The following is a 16247-nucleotide window of genomic DNA, read 5'->3' as shown; positions in this document are numbered from 1 at the left end:
AAATTTAAACTTTCATGATTCAGATAGGGCATGGTAATGTAAACAACTTTCCAATTTACTTTTATCATCAAATTTGCTTTGTTCTCTTGGTATTCTTAGATGAAAGCTAAACCTAGGTAGACTTATAGGGGCATATCTATCAAGCTCCGTATGGAGCTTGAGGGCCCATGTTTCTGGCAAGCCTGCTCTGAGGATGCGGACAGACATCGCCGCAATTCAACCCGATCGAATACGATTGGGTTGATTGACACCCCCTGCTAGCGGCCGCGGGGGCGGCTTTGCACCAGCAGTTCACAAGAGCTGCTGGTGCAATGCTGAATATGCAATGCAATACGCTCTCCGCATTCAGCGAGGTCTATTGGACATGATCCGCAATGTTGGATCATGTCCGACAGGCCTTTCATGAATAGGCCCCCTATGCTCATTTCTAAGCCCGTGAAGGCTACCTCTTATCTGAATGCATTTGATAGTTTTTCACAGCTAGAGGGTGTTAGTTTGTGTGTGTCACATAGATAACATTGTGCTCACGCACGTGACTACACTGAACAATTGATACAAGCAGCCTATTATATCGTTATTAGCACTAACTTGTGAGCAGCAAATAAGAAAAATCTAATAACCGAGCTAATATGCACATAGTGCAAATAGGACTTAGGTGAATGTTACAGTGGTACATCTTGGGCTATTCAAAGCTTATAACTTACATTTGCACACAATCTGGCAATGGTGTTTGTACTAAGACATTAGTATTTTACATATAAATAACTGTTGTTAGTATTCCACCAAGCCAGTGTATCTATGACAATCGTATCAATGTTCTGGAATACAGGGTGCCTTTAACCCCTTAATGACCAAGGACGTACGCCACACGTCTTCAAAAAAAATACAGTTAATGACCGAGGACGTGTGGCGTACGTCCTTGGTCTGGAAAGCAGCTGGAAGCGATCCTGCACGCTTCCAGCTGCTTTCCGGTTATTGCAGTGATGCCTCGATATCGAGGCATCCTGCAATAACCCCCCTTGGCCATCCGATGCAGAGAGAGCCACTCTGTGGCCCTCTCTGCACCGGACATCGGTGGCCGGTATCGTTGGTGGGTGGGAGCAAGTCTGGGAGGCGGGTGGGCGGCCATCGATGTGCCGAATGGAGTGGAGGGGGGCGGGATCGGGGGCGGGACGGGCGGGAGCGCGCATGGGAGCGCGCGCGTGCACGGAGGGCGGCGGGCGGGCGCGTGCACGGGGCGGGAGCGGGAGGGAACCGCTGCACTACAGAAAAATAAACTGGGAAAAGTTAAAAAAAAAAAGTTTTTAAAGCTGTAAATAAACAGCTAAGGGACCTGGAAGGGGTGGGGGGTTGATCTTGGGGGGGGGGGGAAGCTACACTACAGAAAAGGTCATTTAAAAAAAAAAAAGGCACATTTTTTTACTAAACTGGGTACTGGCAGACAGCTGCCAGTACCCAAGATGGCGCCCATTAAGGCAGAGGGGGAGGGTTAGAGAGCTGTTTGGTGGGGGATCAGTGAGGCTGGGAGCTAAGGGGGGATCCTACACAGCAGCATATGTAAATATGCTAAAAAAAAACACAAAAAAAGCCCAAATATAGCTTTTATTTTAGTACTGGCAGAGTTTCTGCCAGTACTTAAGATGGCGGGGACAATTGTGGGGTGGGGGCGGGAAGAGAGCTGTTTGGGAGGGATCAGGGGGTCTCATGTTTCAGGTGGGAGGCTGAGCTCTACACTAAAGCTAAAATTAACCCTGCAAGCTCCCTACAAGCTACATAATTAACCCCTTCACTGCTAGCCATAATACACGTGTGAAATGCAGCGGCATTTGGCGGCCTTCTAATTACCAAAAAGCAACGCCAAAGCCATATATGTCTGCTATTTCTGAACAAAGGGGATCCCAGAGAAGCATTTACAACCATCTGTGCCATAATTGCACAAGCTGTTTGTAAATGATTTCAGTGAGAAACCTAAAATTGTGAAAAATTTAACGTTTTTTTTTAATTTGATCGCATTTGGCGGTGAAATGGTGGCATGAAATATACCAAAATTGGCCTAGATCAATACTTGGGGTTGTCTACTACACTACACTAAAGCTAAAATTATCCCTAAAAGCTCCCTACATGCTCCATAATTAACCCCTTCACTGCTGGGCATAATACACGTGTAGTGCGCAGTGGCATTTAGCAGCCTTCTAATTACTAAAAAGCAACGCCAAAGCCATATATGTCTGCTATTTCTGAACAAAGGGGATCCCAGAGAAGAATTTACAACCATTTAAGCCATAATTACACAAGCTGTTTGTAAATAATTTCAGTGAGAAACCAAAAGTTTGTGAAAAAATTAGTAAAAAAGTGAACGATTTTTTGTATTTAATCGCATTTGGCGGTGAAATGGTGGCATGAAATATACCAAAATGGGCCTAGATGAATACTTTGGGATGTCTACTAAAAAAAAATATATACATGTCAATGGATATTCAGAGATTCCTGAAAGATATTAGTGTTCTAATGTAACTAGCGCTAATTTTGAAAAATAATGGTTTGGAAATAGCAAAGTGCTACTTGTATTTATGGCCCTATAACTTACAAAAAAAGCAAAGAACATGTAAACATTGGGTATTTCTAAACTCAGGACAAAATTTAGAAACTATTTAGCATGGGTGTTTTTTGGTAGTTGTAGATGTGTAACAGATTTTGGGGGTCATAGTTAGAAAAAGTGTGTTTTTTCAATTTTTTCCTCATATTTTATAATTTTTTTATAGTAAATTATAAGATATGATGAAAATAATGGTATCTTTAGAAAGTCCATTTAATGGCGAGAAAAACGGTATATAATATGTGTGGGTACAGTAAATGAGTAAGAGGAAAATTACAGCTAAACACAAACACTGCAGAAATGTAAAAATAGCCTTGGTCCCAAACGGACAGAAAATGGAAAAGTGCTGTGGTCATTAAGGGGTTAACAGATAAAAGGCTACATCTATAGAGAGCTAGATCTACATTTAAATATTATTATAGTCACCCATCAATATGTGACAGGTTATACTTGCAGAAAACAAATACAATATATAACATAAGTGATACAATATACGGTTGACACACTAGTAAGTCAGTATATTCATTATATATCAGCTGAATAGAGCAAAAAAGATTTAAAAACCATCTGATTATAACTATGATTTAATTTATGATGTATCCAATGTCCTGGATTAATCTCAGGATTGATTATATCCACAAACATTTACTACCACAGATATAATTTGGAAAGGTTAAATCAATTATACTCTTATTAAATTATGAATATATCTATGTTGAAGGGTATTTGTTAAATCCGGCAACCTTTACCCTGGACAACTGCTGTTCATAGCACAAATTTTGGTAATAACCATACTTGTTATGAATTGGGTAATTTGGTATTCAGGAGACAACATTTACGTTTGAAATATGTGAACACAAGAATATCCAATATTTTGGTCTGTTTAACACCGTATATGGTATATCGCACGTATAACTACCTAGCATTAAATTACAGTGCCAGATCTACTTGCTATACTCAAACCTCATAATTCACAAACAAGGATCTATTTTATGATTGGGGACTAACCTGTACATTCCAAGTCTCTGATTCTATGGTTTTTTGACCTACTTGATTTCCAAGGTTTATTCCTTGGTAATTGGATTATTTAAACCCCTATTGCTACTCACTGTTTGAGCTATTTCAATTCCTGTGTTTTTAATGTGTTTTGTTTCACCTATTTTAAAGTTAAAATAAAAGTTATATTTTAAATTTTTAAACTACAAATAGCCCTTAAAAGGGCCTTTTGCGGGGCATTGCCCCAAAGAAATTAGCTCTTTTACCTGTAAATAAAAATACAAATACCTCCCAAACAGTAAAACCCACCACCCACACAACCAACCCCCCAAATAAAAACCTAACTGTTACGGTTACCCTTAGTCTCGCTGAGAGATGGACCGCTTAGTAGCCTGGATTCCTATTGCTGAAGAGGGGAGAAACTGCTTTCCATAGTATTCTATATGAGTCTCGCAAATGTAGAATAATCCCCCTTAGCTGTAGTACAGCTAGGATACCCTTCTGCCCACAAAAACGAGTCAACGCTGCGATTGAGGGACAACCAAGAACTGAGGACTGGGATGCCCAGCCTGCTTTTTATTTAGGTTACATGCACACAGGGCACTCCCAGGGGGGGAAGCATAAAATCCCCCATCACACATTTAGACAAAGCCCTTGGACAGGCCACCGCAGATAACAAGTACACACAAGAAAACAATTGAGTCCTTCTTATCACCTAGCAGTGAATGCTTATCACAAACTTAATTACAGTACACAATATGCTAGGAAACCTGGCTCAGAAAATAGTTTTCTCAAAACTGAACAGAGTTAACCCTTTATGAAATGATACTTGTTACAGTTTTCTTGGAGCCCTTCTTAGGCGCTGGCTTGGCTGGTTCAGGCATTGCTGCTGGGAAATAAGTTTCTTCACAACAAAATAACTAATGCTTCTGTAACAGTGCTCCCTTTCTGTGGAACACTCTGGCAGACACGGTCTGACCCCTTTTCGGGGCAGACTAAGGCTGTCCAGACCGCTGGTTATGCGGGGCTGAGGTCGGTTTGTCTGGACAACCCGTCGGCGTTGCCATTCTGTTTCCCAGGTCTGTAAGTAATGGTGAAATTGAAGGGTTGCAACGATAAACTCCAACGTAATAGCCTGCCATTATCTCCAGAGACCCGGTTCAGCCACACCAACGGGTTATGGTCGGTGACCAGAGTGAACTCCTGCCCATATAAATAGGGAGTCAATTTCTTTAATGCCCACACCAAAGCCAAACACTCCTTTTCGACCGCTGCATAGCTGACTTCGCGGGGCAGAAGCTTCCGGCTGATGTAGGCAACTGGATGCTCCCCTCCATCTTCGCCTACTTGGCTGAGGACGGCTCCCAGCCCGAACATGGAAGCATCTGTGTGGACGATAAAACGTTTGTTAAGGGCTGGAGCCGCCAAGACAGGAGCGTTAATTAGAGCATTTTTGAGAGCCTGGAAAGCCGTTTCACAGTGGGGAGACCACAGGACCTGTCGAGGTAAGTTCTTCTTGAGGGGAACAACATACGGCCGTCACGTTCTCTGGTCGCTCAAAATATTCCTTGAGCATGTTTACATGGAATGTCTTTCTAAGATTGTTGTCGTGGCAGCTAGCTATCACATAAGTGGTGTCTCCCCTTTTCTCTACGATCTGGTAGGGGCCCTGCCAGGACGCCTGCAATTTGTCTGTCTTCACCGGCTTAAGTACTAACACCTTTTGTCCTATGGTAAAGATTCTCTTTCGGGCCCCCCGATCGTACCATACTTTCTGTCTTCTCTGGGCCGACTGGAGATTAGCCCGCACGGATTTGGCTAATTGCTCCATTCGGTCCCTGAGTTCCAGCACGTATGGCACAATGGGGACACCGTCAGTCTCCATCTCTCCCTCCCAGTGCTCCCGGATCAGGTTTAGGGGTCCCCGTACCTTTCTTCCGTAGAGCAACTCGAAGGGAGAGAACCCTGTCGTTTCCTGGGGCACCTCCCGATAAGCAAAAAGGAGGTGCGGCAGGAAGCGTTCCCAGTCTCGGTATTCCTGAGTGAACGTCTTGAGCATTTGCTTGAGGGTCCCATTGAACCTCTCACACAGCCCGTTCGTCTGGGGGTGGTATGGGGAGCTCAGGAGGGACTTAATTTTGCAAACCTGCCAGAGTTGTTGGGTCAATTCAGCCGTAAATTGGGTGCCTCGGTCGGATAGGATTTCTTTTGGAAATCCTACCCGGGAGAACACCTGTACTAGTGCATTCGCTACCGTATCCGCTTGTATGTTGGATAGGGCGACAGCCTCTGGGTACCTGGTAGCGTAGTCCACTACGGTAAGAATGTAGCGCTTACCGGAGGGACTAGGGGTAGCCAGTGGTCCCACTAGGTCAATAGCAACCCGGCTGAAGGGTTCCTCTACAATGGGCATATTTACTAGATGGGCTTTAGGGTGATCGCCTCGCCTTCCTACTCGTTGACACACATCGCAGGTGTTACAGTAAGTTCTAACGTCAGCGTGTACCCCTGGCCAAAAGAACGTGTGAGTAATGCGGTGTAGGGTACGGGTTACAGCTAGGTGGCCTGCTAAGGGGATGTCATGGCCTATCTTGAGGATTTCTTGACGGTATTTGTGGGGCACTACCAGCTGTCGCCTACGCTGTCCCCTTTTCTCTGTCCAGCGGTATAGTTTCCCTTTTTCCCATAAGAATGTTTCATTATCTGCCCCGCCCCCTCCGGTCTCTGCTCGTTCCCGGTACTTTTGTAAGGTCGGGTCAGTCTTAGACTCTGTCTCGAAAGCATCTGGGGTGTCCCAGGGTATGGGGCCTAACATGTCAGGCAATGTCGGGGTAGGTCTTACCTGTGTCTCCCGCACTGGTGAGAGTTCTCGCTCCGTCCGGGCTTGGGCCCGTGTAGTCACTGGGTCCGCCTCGTTGTTGCATACTGGAGCATAGGCAGAAGTCATGGGGCCCAAATCATTGCCCAGTAGTACTTCGGCAGGTAAATTATCCATTATGCCCACGTTCACAGCCCCCTTTCCCGCTCCCCAATCAAGATGCACTTTAGCTGTTGGAATTTTGTACACATCCCCCCCCGCCACTCTAACGGCCACAGTCTGTCCAGATCGCTTGTGCTCCGGCACCAAATGACTCTGTACCAGCGTGATAGTAGCCCCTGTGTCTCTCAATCCCTCGGTAGATCGCCCCTCGAGCCATACCTTCTGCCGATGGTGCTGGCGGTTATCTGAGGCAGCATATACAGGGTCCGCCTCGTGAAGCGGCCCCAAATATTCCTCCATAGGGGCCTCTTGGTTAACACAGAGGGTCCGGGCTGGACGATATGCCCCAGAGGGGTAATTGTAATTCCTGGGTGTCTGGTGCGTATTAAGGGGGCAGCTAGCCATGAAATGCCCTGGTTGCTTGCATCGGTGGCAAGTCGGTCTGGGACGCTCAGAGCTGTTATTGGGTGGTCCTGAGTGTCGGGCGGGCCCTGTGGGCACCGGGGCTCGGAATTCAGCATGAGGGGGTGCACGGTAAACCTCTCTGGGTTCGTGAAGACGGGAGTCATAATGTTCATCGGCCAATTTGGCTGCTTCTTCTAAGGTAGAAGGTCGCCTGTCTCTCAGCCATTCCTTCCCTTGCTGTTCCATGCCATTATAAAAATGTTCTAAGAGAAACAATTGTAAAATTTCCTCACCAGTCACCGCTTTACTTCCGCTCATCCAGTGATTTGCCGCTCTCCGCATTCGGTGCGCCCATTCCATATGGGTATCGTTAGGCTTCTTTTTCGTGCCCCGAAACTGTCGGCGATACGCGTCCGGAGTTACTGCGTACCGTCGCAACAGTGTCTCCTTAACTAGCTCATACTGTGTCACTTCCTCAGAACCCAGAGTACGAAAGGCTTCCAGGGCTCGCCCGGATAGTTTCCCAGACAATATCGTGGGCCACTCCCTGTTGGGAATCTGGTGCAGGGCACATTGCCTTTCGAAGTCCGCCAAATATTCATCAATCCCTGTCTCGCTCTCTAGGAAGGGTCGAAATGCCGCATAGGGTATCTTGGGCCTCCCAGCATTTTCGACAGGGATGATTACCTGCGGGGCTTCAGCATTGCGGTGTGCGTTCGCTAGGTTGAGTTCGTGGGCTCGAGTCTCTCGTATATCCTTGTCCGCTTCCGCCATCAACTGCTGTACCAATTCCATGGAGGGGTTCGGCCCGTACAGTGAGAGCCTCTCCCGAACAATCCTGGTTTTTTCGTCACTAATCGTGGTCGGTGTTTCCGCCATTGTGAAGCTCTGATCCAGTTCGGTCAATTCTGCGATCAGCTCTCTCCTCGGCCGGTTGCTGGCGTACCCCCCTCTGCTTTCAAGTAAATCCTTTAGGGTTGTACGCTTCAATTTTTTGTAAGCGCTCTCCATCCGTTCTGTACCTCTCCTAGGAAATCCAGGAAAAATCCCACCGCTGCCGCCAAATGTTACGGTTACCCTTAGTCTCGCTGAGAGATGGACCGCTTAGTAGCCTGGATTCCTATTGCTGAAGAGGGGAGAAACTGCTTTCCATAGTATTCTATATGAGTCTCGCAAATGTAGAATAATCCCCCTTAGCTGTAGTACAGCTAGGATACCCTTCTGCCCACAAAAACGAGTCAACGCTGCGATTGAGGGACAACCAAGAACTGAGGACTGGGATGCCCAGCCTGCTTTTTATTTAGGTTACATGCACACAGGGCACTCCCAGGGGGGGAAGCATAAAATCCCCCATCACACATTTAGACAAAGCCCTTGGACAGGCCACCGCAGATAACAAGTACACACAAGAAAACAATTGAGTCCTTCTTATCACCTAGCAGTGAATGCTTATCACAAACTTAATTACAGTACACAATATGCTAGGAAACCTGGCTCAGAAAATAGTTTTCTCAAAACTGAACAGAGTTAACCCTTTATGAAATGATACTTGTTACAGTTTTCTTGGAGCCCTTCTTAGGCGCTGGCTTGGCTGGTTCAGGCATTGCTGCTGGGAAATAAGTTTCTTCACAACAAAATAACTAATGCTTCTGTAACACTAACTAATAAAACCTAAGCTCCCCATTGCCCTGAAAAGGGCATTTGTATGGGCATTGCCCTTAAAAGGGCATTTAGCTCTATTGCAGCACAAACCCTAATCTAAAAATAAAACCTACCCAATACACCCTTAAAAAATCCTAATACTAACCCCTGAAGAACATCCTTCCTTAAAGAATTCGCAGAAGTCCTCCAAGAAGCCGACAGAAGTCTTCATCCAAGCGGCCGAAGTCTTCATCCAACAATTTAATACCTTCGATATGGGCTGAACATAAACAAATATCACAATAAAAGCACAATAGAATAACACAATAAAATTAGATGCATGGATCCATGTCTAACTACTAAAAACATAAGTACATAGTAAAATTAAAAACTCCTGGGAGATACGGTATACAGTGGGAGTGGTGACACTCCTGTGGGATGTTAAATTAAAATACAAATACTGATACTTGTAAGCAAAGTTATAAGCCAAAAGATGATTCCAAACTGACAAAGTCAATCAAAAATAAAATCAATCAAAAATAGTGAAAAAATAGTGAAAAAATAGGAGGTGAATGTTCGTGTCAAACCGTGGATGTGCCCTCCAACGTTGCTGATGGGTAGTGAAAGATCTATAATCGGATATAGATGTTAGAAGGGGTTGTAGAAAAAATGAGTGTATAAAAGATAATCCAACCTTTAGGCAAAAGTCATTAAAACCAAAAAAAACAAAAATATAAATAAAATCCACTTTGGTGAAATCAAATGATGATATGAAGCAATCCAAAAATAAAAACGTTTGTGTAAGTTGTGTACAAAAAATAGGGGATTAGGACAAATTCTGTGCCCAGTGAGTTCAAGGTGCCATCCGTATGTTAAAAGTCAAATAACAATAAATAGCAACAAAAAACCTATAAGAAAACAAAGAAAAACAAAATAGTGCAGCACTGTATACAATAGATAATAATGGTAATAGTCTTGATAAAGGCCTAATCCAGGCCGAAACGCGTTGGCATACTGGTGAGCTTGATTTTAATTACCATTATTATCTATTGTATACAGTGCTGCATTATTTTGTTTTTCTTTGTTTTCTTATAGGTTTTTTGTTGCTATTTATTGTTATTTGACTTTTAACATACGGATGGCACCTTGAACTCACTGGGCACAGAATTTGTCCTAATCCCCTATTTTTTGTACACAACTTACACAAACGTTTTTATTTTTGGATTGCTTCATATCATCATTTGATTTCACCAAAGTGGATTTTATTTATATTTTTTATATTTTTGTTTTTTTTGGTTTTAATGACTTTTGCCTAAAGGTTGGATTATCTTTTATACACTCATTTTTTCTACAACCCCTTCTAACATCTATATCCGATTATAGATCTTTCACTACCCATCAGCAACGTTGGATGACACATCCACGGTTTGACACGAACATTCACCTCCTATTTTTTCACAATTTTTTCACTATTTTTGATTGATTTTATTTTTGAATGACAGTTTGGAATCATCTTTTGGCTTATAACTTTGCTTACAAGTATCAGTATTTGTATTTTAATTTAACATCCCACACTTGTGTATCACCTTCAAGGAGTGTCACCACTCCCACTGTATACCGTATCTCCCAGGAGTTTTTAATTTTACTATGTACTTATGATTTTAGTAGTTAGACATGGATCCATGCATCTAATTTTATTGTGTTATTCTACTGTGCTTTTATTGTGATATTTGTTTATGCTCAGCCCATATCGAAGGTATTAAATTGTAAGATTTAACAACCAGTCCTTTAGCCTTTTAAGCTCATTTAGCGCTTACTCTCACCTTTTCGTATTAGTACCTTTTCTAGCCCACTAGGAGGCTTATTGTTAGTAAGCTTAAGGCCCCATTGTAGCGCTCGGTCCAGTCCTCTTAATTATTGAAGTCTTCATCCAAGCCCGCAGAAGTCTTCACCCAGACGGCAATTATCTTCATCCAGCGCGGAGCTGATCCGTCTTCAAGACATCCGACGCGGAGCATCCTCTTCGTTCGATGTTTTCTTCCCGAATGAAGGTTCCTTTAAATGACGTCATCCAAGATGGCGTCCCTTAGATTCCGATTGGCTGATAGAATTCTATCAGCCAATCGGAATTAAGGTTGAAAAAATCCTATTGGCTCTTGCAATCAGCCAATAGGATTGAGCTTTCATCCTATTGGCTGATCCAATCAGCCAATAGAATGCAAGCTCAATCCTACTGGCTGATTTGATGAGCCAATTGCAACAGCCAATATGATTTTTTTAACCTTAATTCTATCAGCCAATCGGAATCTAAAGGATGCCAACTTGGATGACGTCATTTAAAGGAACCTTCATTCAGGAAGAAGACCTCAAACGAAGAGGATGCTCTGCATCGGATGTCTTGAAGTTGGAGCCACTCCGCGCCGGATGAAGATAGTAGATGCCGTCTGGGTGAAGACTTTTGCAGGCTTGGATGAAGACTTCGGCCACTTGGATGAAGACTTCTGCCGGCTTCTTGGAGGACTTCTGCCACTTCGTTGAGGATGGTTTTCGGATCTTCAAAATTAAGTGAATCTTCAGGGGTTAGTGTTAGGATTTTTTAAGGGTGTATTGGGTGGGTTTTATTTTTAGATTAGGGTTTGGGCTGCAATAGAGCTAAATGCCCTTTTAAGGGCAATGCCCATACAAATGCCCTTTTCAGGGCAATGGGGAGCTTAGGTTTTTTTAGTTAGGTTTCTATTTGGGGGGTTGGTTGTGTGGGTGGTGGGTTTTACTGTTAGGGGGTATTTGTATTTTTTTACAGGTAAAAGAGCTGATTTCTTTGGGGCAATGCCCCGCAAAAGGCCCTTTTAAGGGCTATTTGTAGTTTATTGTAGGCTAGGGTTTTTATATTTTGGTGGGGCTTTTTAATTTTCATAGGGCCCTTAGATTAGGTGTAATTAGTTTAAATCTTTGATTAAAAAAAAAAAAAATTGTAACTTAGTGTTTGTTATCTTTTGTAACTTAGTTGTTAGTTTTTTGTAACTTAGTAATTTTTTAGTGTAGATTTAAATTATTTAAATAGGGTTAGGTGTTTAAATATATAATATAGTTAATTTAATTTGTAGTTTAATGTAATTTAGTCTAATAGTTAGGGTAGATTCATTATTAGTTTAATATAGTTTAATGTAATTTAGTCTAATAGTTAGGGTAGATTAATTATTAGTTTAATATAGTTTAATGTAATTTTAGTATAACAGTTAGTGTAGATTAAAAAATAGTTTAATATAGTTTAAGGTAATTTTAGTCTAATAGGGTAGGTTAATTAATAGTTTAATATAGTTTAATTTAATTTTAAAGGTAAGTTTACATTTATTATAAGATAGGGATGAGGTAATATTTCATATAAAGTTAGCGGGTTGTTAGGTTTAGGGGTTAATAGGTTAATTTAGTTTATGGCGATGTGGGGGGCTGGCGGCTTAGGGGTTAATAGGTTTAGTAAGTGCTAGTGATGTGGGAGGCCAGGGGTTTAGGAGTTAATACATTTATTTAGTTGCGGTGGGCTCCAGGAGCGGTGGGATAGGGGTTAATAACTTTATGTAGGTGGCGGCGGTGGTGGGACGGCAGAATAGGGTTTAATAAGTACAATGTAGGTGGCGGCGGTGTAGGGGGTGGCAGATTAGGGGTCTTTAGACTCGGGGTACATGTTAGGGTGTTAGGTGTAAACGTTATTTTTATTCTCCCATAGGAATCAATGGGATATCGGGCTGCAGCGAAGATGAGCTTTCGCTGCTTTCAGACTCCCATTGATTCCTATGGCAACCGCCACCTCCAGGGCGGTGGATTGAAAACCAGGTACGCTGTGCCGGAATAGTGGCGAGCGTACTTGCTAGGGATTTGTTAACTAGCAAAAGTAGTCAGATAGTGCTGAATTTGCATTCTGAACATCTTCCTGTCTAATAAACCATGCTTAAAATTCTTCAAAAGTTTACATTTATAATATATAACTTTTTTGTCACATTAAAAGCAAAACCAGATATTTAAAAGATTCAACCTTTCAGAAATGATGGGGTCAATAACAGTGTTTTAGAAAAACTTATCTAATAGTTTTCATAAATCAGTTTATAAATTTTCCTAAAGGATTGAAATCAACTCCTATATTTGATAAAAATCTATCCAGTTTTTCTATTGAGAATTGCTATACTTGTAAAAAAAGATTATTTGAAAAAGAAACAGAATATAAGAGTATATTCATTTCATCTGATGTCACAAAAATTATATATTTTTTATTTACACAATAAGACTCATGATTGAGATGTGCAAATAACAGTACTGACTTGATCAGAAGCGGCCCCTTTGAAAAGGGGTTATGTATTAATAAAGAAATATTTGTTGCAGTATAAAAAGGCATATGAATTACTTTATTCTAAAAAACAAACAAAAAGATGATTACAACAAACACCATTAAAGGGACACTGAACCCAAAAAAAAATTCTTTCGTGATTCAGATAGAGCATGCTATTTTAAGCAACTTTCTAATTTACTCCTATTATCAATTTTTCTTCGTTTTCTTGCTATCTTTATTTAAAAAAAGAAGGCATCTAAACTTTTTTATTAGTTTAGGACTCTGGACAGCACTTTTTTATTGGTGGATGAATTTATCCACCAATCAGCAAGAACAACCCAGGTTCTTCACCAAAAATGGGCCGGCATTTAAACTTACATTCTTGCATTTCAAATAAAGATACCAAGAGAATGAAGAAAATTTGATAATATGAGTAAATTAGAAAGTTTCTTAAAATTTCATGCTCTATCTGAATCACAAAAGAAACATTTTGGGTTCAGTGTCCCTTTAAATAAAAATCTTCCCCTCAGGCTCAAATGCAAATTAATGAGAGGTGCGGTACCATCAGTGATGTCATCAGATATGCAAATGAGCACAATATAAATACATTTTCAAAATTTGCAGGTCTGAATCAATACTATGTATTATGTACACAAAATCTGTGGTGTGTATTGTGGATTTTTAACTTTTTTCTGCAATTGAGTAATCACATAAACCTATTTATTTCACAGCTTTTATGCTTTTGTTTTTAGTGTTCACCTATTTATTTTGAGTATAAATCTCCCTTTTCACCTTCTGTATAATAGATATATTGGCAACATCCAATGCTTTTGTGTTTTCCTTAAAGTGACATTAGACTGTGATAAAAAAATTTTTAAGTGTAGTAAAAATGGAATAATACATTAATTGCATGCTTTTGCTATGAAATGCCTTATTTTTGTGCAATCACTTTCTCATACTTCCTAGAAAGGCAGAAATGCAAAGGTTTCCTTCAAGATGCTGCCTAAACCAGCTTAATACTAGACAGTAGACATGTATTTGTGCATTTAGTTACTATCCGAATGAAGAAGAAGGCAGCCGTTTGCTGCGTTTGGCTCTTTTTTGGAGAGCAAATCTAGATTTATTATTATTATTTATTTATAAAGCACCAACAGATTCCGCAGCGCTGCCCATGGGTACAAGGATAACAGTACAATGGAGAAACAATACAACAAAATTTTACAGAAAAAAAAGAGGGAATTGAGGTCCTTATTCCCGTGGGAACATACAAACTAGATGGGTAGGATGGGAAACAAGAGGTGGGGACTGTAAAGGTGAGAATGATATTAGTGAGGAGATAGAGGGCAGCTGTTAGTTAAGTGAAGATAGTTTGTTAATAAGTCGGGTGATAAGTTTCCCTGAACAGAATGGTCTTTAGGGAATGTTTAAAGGAGGAGAGGTTAGGGGCAAGTCTGACAGCACGAGGAAGTGCGTTCCATAGGGTTGGTGCCGCACGAGAGAAGTCCTGTAATCTAGCATGAGAGGAGGTGATGGTAGAGGACGCAAGAAGCAGGTCATTGTTGGATCTTAGGGGGCGGGCAGGAGTGTATTTGTTGATAAGTGAGGACAGGTAGGGTGGGGCAGCATTGGTGAGGGCTTTGTAGGTCAGGGTGAGAATTTTGAATTTAACTCTGTTGTGAATGGGGAGCCAGTGAAGGGACTCACAGAGAGGTGCAGCAGAAACAGAGCATCAAGAGAGGTGGATTAGTCTGGCAGATGCACCAAGGATGGATTGGAGGGGAGAGACGCGGGAGAGAGGGAGGCCAGTTAGTAAGTTTTTTGATAAACATACTCACATATGTAGTAACTCTCTTTCAGATACCTGTAGTGAAACCTAGGTTCCAAAATGGCAGCACCTATAATAAGAGGGAAGTGCATAAAATGTATTTAGTGTTTAATGTCCCTTTAATGCCCATTTAAGCCCCAGCTGATTTTCACCTTAAAGGGACACTGTACCCAAAAATTTTATTTCATGATTCAGATTGAGCATGAAATTTTAAGCAAATTTTGAATTTACTCCTATTATCAAATTTTCTTCATTCTCTTGGTATCTTTATTTGAAATGCAAGAATGTAAGTTTAGATGCTGGCCCATTTTTGGTGAACAACCAGGGTTGTCCTTGCTGATTGGTGGATAAATTCATCCACCAATAAAAAAGTGCTGTCCAGAGTACTGAAACCAAAAAAAGCTTAGATGCCTTCTTTTTCAAATAATGATAGCAAGAGAACGAAGAAAAAATGATCCTTGGAGTAAATTAGAAAGTTGCTTAAAATTGCATACTCTTTCTGAATTACAAAAGAAAAAATTTGGGTTCAGTGTCCCTTTAAGTGTCTTACCTCTCTTTTCTAAAACACACATTTTACTGATGTCCCAAAATCCTTGATTTAGCTTGTGCCATCAATTCAGCAACTCAAACCTAATGATTCATCGGTCCTTTCTGTTCTTCAATCATTATGAAATGCTTTCATTAGTAAGAATTATTATGGAATTTGTCTTTGTATTTATTTTAAAGAACATAAAGCACTTGTAGGGTGTAATATAACTGTTTAATTATGTTAGTAACAAATTTACAATATACAGTATTGTCAATATTTAATCCTCATCATTGTCTTTCCTGTGATTTGACTCTGAAATGTGTGCATTTATGATTCCTGGGAAGTGTGTGTTTACTGCATATCAGTCCATGACTCGCCTTAGAAGAGATGCTTAAATAAGATACCGGAAACCAATGCATATTTTGCTAATACAATTACAGTGGCAAGTCATTATACTATCTATTTCTATCTTTCTATCCATCTATTTATTTATCCATCTGTTTATCCGTCTGTCTGTCTCTATCCATCTATCTATCTGCTTATCTATCGATCGTCTATCTATCCATCTGTCTGTTTATCTATCTGTCCATCATCTATCTATCCATCATATATCTGTCTGTCTATCTGTCTATCTATTCATCATCTGTCTATCTATCCATCATCTATCTATTCATCATCTATCTATCCATCATCTATCTATTCATCATCTATCTATTCATCATCTATCTATCCATCATCTATCTATTCATCATCTATCTATGCATCATCTATCTATCTATCCATCATCTATCTATCATCTATCTATCTATCCATCATCTGTCAAACTATCCATCATCTGTCAAACTATCCATCATCTGTCTATCCATCATCTATCTATCTATCTATCTGTCTGTCTGTCTATCATCTGTTTGTCTGACTGTCTATCTATCTATTCCTATTCCTTCTTGTGAAAGT

This window comes from Bombina bombina, chromosome 1, assembly GCF_027579735.1.
Source record: "Bombina bombina isolate aBomBom1 chromosome 1, aBomBom1.pri, whole genome shotgun sequence".
Lineage (NCBI taxonomy): Eukaryota > Metazoa > Chordata > Amphibia > Anura > Bombinatoridae > Bombina > Bombina bombina.
The sequence above is the reverse complement of the archived record's forward strand: the minus strand, read 5'-3'. Positions refer to the sequence as shown.